Genomic DNA, 6,824 nt, shown 5'->3' on the forward strand with positions numbered 1-6,824 from the left:
ATCAGTCTTTTAAATATTGTTTCTGGTGAATGTTTGTTATTCTGTCAAACACCACAGTTGTCAAATTTGTTCCAGATACTTTTCTGAACAAGATTTGTTTCATTACTTGTAGGTGGATTAATGCACTGCTCATTTTACATCACGTTACCTAGGTCCCATCTGGTAAAAGAATATTTCAATAATTAAGTCCATCAAAATCAAGTTGGAAATTTTGATTCTTATTACCAAAAAAAGATATTTGCATAATTCCAGGAAAAGAGATAAATATATAATATGTGTTAGTTTATGCACTTTCAAGAAATATTCATGAATGCTTTAAAGAAAAGTTTAATTTGGCAACATTTTTTCTTAGTTTATGAATGTATTTGTTTCTCAGTAATATTGTTATAGTTGGTCCTGATGCAGCACCTTCAAATAATGTGTGCTTTTGACATTATCCTTTATTGTCATGGACAAGACATTTTGAAAAAAACAAATGTGACTAATAACATGATTAGTTGTTACATGTCATTCTATTAGTGTCTTAGTAGCCATGACGGTATGAACCAGCATGCACAACAAGGACCTTGATACAGAGGCAGCTTCATTTTATTCATTCATTTCATTACATGCACCTGTGCTTTTCCTACTGTGAAATGTCCAAATGTTTATTTAAACCAGGAGGTTATTGTTTTGTGTAGAGATACAAGCATTCACACCACAAAAGTCAAATGATAAACTCATTCAATATAATAACTAATGAGTGAAGTGTTTATTTTTTACATGTAGTTTTACATTGGAACAAGTTTGACTGCAGTCTTCAAACAAACAGATTGAAAACAGCCTCGTTGGAATATATATGTATGTATATAGCATTTAGGTTTAGACAGAACTGAAAGAAATAACAACTAAGATGAGACCATGTTAATGAAAGGGCCTCTTTTGTTTGTCAAATATGGGGGCAGATTATTTCCATCTGGGCCAACACCAAAATCTGTGGTCACTGTTATGTTTGAAGCTACAGAATTCATATCTGGCCTCAAATAAATGAGGCTTATGTTGTTGTTTTAATTGATTTGTTATACGTACATACACTGTTGAAACTGGCTGAACTGTTGTAGGCTACTGTCTCGAAGATAGACAGGCATATACAATCAATTACTATATATATAATCAATTACTACTACTATTACTATTACTTTCATATAGTTTTTAATAAACCTGCAGTTACCATGTTTAACACTACTGAGATAAACTTCATAAAGGTCCCATCAAAGATCACAGTTTGGAATGAAACACCCAAAACTTTATGCTGAACAGCATTACTTTCTATTCAAAGTTTTATACACTCAAACATTCAGCTTGTGTTTACCATAAGAGATACAGATCAAAATAACTTCCCAAAAGAAATATATGATCTACTTATAACCAATAACATAATAACAAATAACAGGCATTATAAATACAGGCAACCCTTATACTGTAAGAGGTTCATGAGTAATGCAGTGACTAATAGCTTTATTAATGGTTAATAAATAGTTTACTTATGGTTTATAAATCAATTAGAAGCCATTAGTAAGTACAAGTTTTGGGTTGCCAGATTATGATAATTCCCTCTAGCAAATAGAAACACTAAACAATAGCTAGTGTGCAATTAGAAATGTTGACTTAATCAATGACTATGGCATACTCATTGTCTAATAAGCCATCAAGTCTGCAGTTATAAATGTTAATACGTTGTAATAAATTTTTGTTATGATCTTGGGTTTTAGCATAAGACAACAATATAGTGTGATTACAAATGATATCACCCTTTTATTAATTATGATAAGGTAATTATGAATGAAAATATATTTTTGTGTTTCACAAATTTGGTATAGAGATTAATTATGAGGTGATACTGTGACCGCTCAATATGTACAGTATATACACATTAAAGAGTTAAAAAGGCAAAGCAAATAAACAACAGCCAAAAGGGAATTTCCATGACAACAGTGTTTTATTATAAAGTGGAACTGCTGCGTTCTGGATATGTGTGTTTAAATAAATTAAATATCCCATTTTTCTTTAATTGTAGCCTTAGTTACAGTTATTATACTTTTATAGAAAATGAGCTTTGACATAAATGTATGTACTGTAAGAGAGCACAAATATGGGGTGTGCAATAAAACACAGCTGGCTTTAAAGAACTGGTTTCACTTGTTATATTAATATAAATCAAATGAACAGTATGCATACCTCTAACAAGTGGAAACCAATTAAATTAAACTGTATTTAATTGTTTATCCCGTGTTTATGTATGGCAACATCTGTGCTTTTGTAATTGTTTATACTAAAATTAATATAATTATTTTAATTATATTGTATTGTATACAGTAAGACAGGTGGATTAAATAGATGGATGAACACTCTGAGGTTTTTATTCATCTGTTATATATCTTTCTAAATGATTTGGGGTCACTTTTGAATAGTTTTGAGGGATTTTGCAATAATCTCAAATATGAATGCAGAGAATAGTTTTCTTCTTGAGCACTAGAGGGAGACATCAGACTGTAAATAACTGAACGCTCAACACTTGTCAGTGAACTGCCAGCCTGAGTGAAGATTTTTCTTGCCTTAGAATTGTTTCATGGAAGGTATCATGAAGTCACATAGACACAGAGAGGGCAAAAATGGTTTTATATGTTATTTTACTGAAAATCAAACTAATTCTACACAGCTCAAATTAGGCAGAGAGAGTGCCAACATCAGTCTCTCCCCTCTCTGTAAGTGTGTGCTATTAATACTCTGTAACCACAGGTTGGCTTTGACCACCAGCCTCACCTGCAGCTCATTTCCCTGCTTCCACCAAGCTTCCTCTGCTTATTTGACTACATCTGAATGCACCAACAACCTCTAAACACCCACAAACACTCACACACTAAGAATTCATCCAGATGCAATTAAAGCAGAAAAAGTGCAAAAACATGTTGCCTGATTTTCCATAAACTGGACATTCAGCGGCTGGAAACTCCACAGCTGTCCAGGGTGAGGTCATCCTGTTGAATAAACTGTGTCACCTTGAAGAACAAACACACACACACACACACACACACACACACAAACACAAACACACACACAGTGGCATTTGGCACAGGGCCTAGTCTTCCTCAGTACTGTGTGACTATGTTGACGAGAGGCTGGACGGCATCACAGCAGGCCGGTGGGCATCACTGCCCCACGATTCACGATGTGGGTCGGAGCTGCGCTAATTTTGTGACCAGCTGCCCCTCCTTCCTCTTTACCCCTCATCATCCATCACCTCCTCCCCCCTTCTTGTACAACTCATTCAATCCTCGCTACCCTCCGAACTCAACCTCTGTATCCCACCACCAACCCCTTCATCCTTTCTATGTGCTGCTCGACCCCCCTCCCTTTCCCTCCTTCATTTGAATCCCACAGTGAGGCCTCTTTGTCCAGTGGCTGCCGCTGTATTGTGCTGCAGAGGGAAGCAGAGTAAATGGACAAGCAAATGAGTTTTCTCCTTCAGCCAACTGTGGTGTTAGGACACTCACACTCACACACACACACACACACACACACACACACACACAGACACACACACTGATGCACTCACCTACATGCACACACAAACATACACGCGAAGATACATGCACCCATTTAGGAAGCACTCTGTTTCTTTAAACATTTTCTTGAACTGAATGTCTTTTGTTTTGTATGTCCGTGACCTTTGACCTGGACACAAAGGCTTCTAAAGCCATCCTCACACAATCTCTGAGCTATGCTGCAGGAAAATGCTGCTAATAATTGTTTTCATTGTTTACTTTCACATTTACTGCACATTCAGGTATGTGTTTAGGGCCACAGCTCTGGTCTGGTTTCCACCAACTCCTGAAGGAAATATCTGGCTTTTACGTCACTATCTTCATCTGTAAGTCGCTAACTTCAGATGCTGTTTGGTGCTGGGCAGATAGGCAGGTGGGCAGGTACTAGCAGTTTATGTGAACTTTTTCACTGGAAACAGCTGCCTGCTGCAGCTGGAAACATGATAAGGGAGGTGAAAGTGAACCAAAACAGTAAACGTGCGGGCTCTAGCACCAAAACAATGAGCTGAAATATGTCAAATGTTCCACAGTGCTGACAGGAACTGCAAAGTTGGGTGATAATTCTTTGCAGGTTCGTGAATACGTGCAACACTTTTCACAGACCTAAAGTAATTTGATATAAATATAAAATATTGTTTAATGGCACTTTAACCTTTCAGGAACGCCCCGTTTACAATTTCTTTTTTCTCAAGATAGCACAAAAAGAAGCAAAAGCAATAAAATTAAGATTTAAAGAAAAGAAGAAAAAAACAACACAAAATGTTACACAATTAAAACCAAAAACAAAGATCATATATATCAAAAATCATATAAAGTGACATCTTAAAGACAACCTTAGAGTTGTCTAAAACTATAAAGACATTTAAAAAAAGACACATTTTAAACTTAAACAACAATCAAACAATAAAGTATTGAGTTGAAATGTAGTTTACCTCCTGCTCATGTCACCCTCTCTCTGTCTCTCTGTTAAGGTGGTCTGACCTGTGTGCAAAGGTCGACAGCTAGTAGCATTAAGGTCACAGTGTGTTTTTGTTCAGGCAGAGCATTGGCCACATTTTCCTACCTTCTCATATTTTAAAGAGGCATTCCACCCTAAAGCAACTTGAAAATAAAAGTTTGGCATCTGGAATATTATCTTTTTACTGGAGTGTGGAACATTTTGCTCCCTTGCTGAAGGTCTTGACTCGTGCAACTAAACCACAAAAACTCCAATGTGAAGAGAAAAGAAGGGTAAAGGTCAGGTCAATGTCAACCCTTTTTCACTCTGAAACTTGCACATTTTAATTTCCCATAGCGAAATTCTGATTTGCTGTTCTTTATCTGCCATATCTTCCTGAGTTCTACCAGTATTTTAGATTTAGGCTTGTTCAAATTTTCCTATCCGTGAGAGCAATTGAAGGGCGTCTGCACCACATCTACAGTGCTCCTGATCAGCCCAGTGAGCCTCTACCTGATCCAGTAGCGCTGCACTGACCCGTGACTCTAACCTCTCTGTGGAATGCGCGGCTGTAAAAGCCTATAAAGTTGTTTTTACTCACTATCTCTCTTGACCCCCCCCCCCCCCCCCCCCCCACCCCCCCCCCCCCCCCCCCCCCCCCCCCCCCCCCCCCCCCTTCACCTGCCTCAATTCTTCTCTCCTCCACTTTCCAGCTCCTCCCCTCCTCTCCTCTCCTCTCCCCTCCTCCCCTCCCCCTCTCCTCCTCAGCCCCTGAACTGTGCCACTCTGTAAAAGAGACCCAACGCAGCAGATGTATGACGGCCGACACTGTTAACAGCTGTCAGCTCTTATATCAGCTCCTGTTGGGTTTCTAACCCCACACACCAACCTATATATCCTCTGTACAACGATCACCAACAGTTGCAGCACAAACTTCAAGGGTGAATTCCCTCCTGCCTGCTTAAGAGAATCGATTTCTAAGTAACAAATTCACTGATTTCCATTTGATTAAAAGCAATAAATAATTAAACAATCAATATTCCTTACATTTGCAGCTATGCATATATTCAGGCCTCTCGATAGTCCTTCCCTTCTCTTTATTAACCAAATGATCAAGTAAACACAGGATCACCTAAAGTTTAGTTAATCATTTAAGCTTAAAGTGGAGACAAGGTATACAACTATCCAATCAGCTGTCATTTGACTTAAATATCATTCAAGTAAAAGTAAGATTGCTTGTTTTAAAACGTCATAAGCTCAAATAAGAGCTTATTCAAACACTGCTGTGAGCAATAATTTGTTACATGTGGTCACTGTTAAAAAGCCTAAAGTTTCAGTCTGACCATATTATGTATGTATATGTAATTTAATCTCATAATAGTCCCATAAAAGCATAACTGTGTACTCTTGCTTTACTATATACATACAACAGTTTCATAGTTGATCCTATTGGATTATACTCTGCTTTTGTGATATGTATCATCCTCCTTATTTTGTTTACTTTCCTGCACTACAGCATGGCATCATACGCTCATTGGTCTTTTTTTCATCTAAATCTACATAAATTAAGTTTCAATTACTTACCTTCAAATGTGCTCAAAAAACATACATTGTTATCTTATTTTTATCAGGTTATCAGGGGAACTAATTTGCTGCATCACAAAGGAAAAAAAGTGCAGATTATTCTCTACTTTCCTTATCTTTGAAGGCGTCAGTACACACCTTCAAAGTTTGAGAAGCTGTTTGAGTGAGTAGAAAGGATTTAAACTTCTGTCCCAAGCTCTTTGTTTATTATTATTTACACAACTACTTCCATCACTTTTAATGTGTATGTGTGCTTCGAATGCAACATCATGAATGTATTTGAGGAGAGGCTGTCCATGCTGATATACTCATTTTGTACAACTCATAGCGTCTCACTCTACTCGATGACAGCAGGCTTTTCACTCCACCTTCCAGTGTGACCATCGGGAGCACTTTTGGTTTGCTTTAGACTTGTCCAGATTATACTTCCATGAACCGGTTCATTTCAAGTATAACCTGGCCTAAACTTCATCTATTGCTTTCTGGCATCGATCCCTCCTCAGCATCTGGCTGCAGTCCAAGTCCTTACTGCCCATCTCTGGCAGCTCCATCCCTCACCTGTTGCCCCTACCGCTTCCCTTCCCTCAGCTGAACACTCACTCATGTCTGGCCTTCACTGCGGCCCCATCTTCAACCATGCTCCCAGTTCCAGCCTGTACGCTCTGACTCTCAGCCCCGACCTCGACTCCAACCCCGGGTCCCAGCCTCTGGCCCTCAGC

This window comes from Scomber scombrus, chromosome 12 (assembly GCF_963691925.1).
Source record: "Scomber scombrus chromosome 12, fScoSco1.1, whole genome shotgun sequence".
Lineage (NCBI taxonomy): Eukaryota > Metazoa > Chordata > Actinopteri > Scombriformes > Scombridae > Scomber > Scomber scombrus.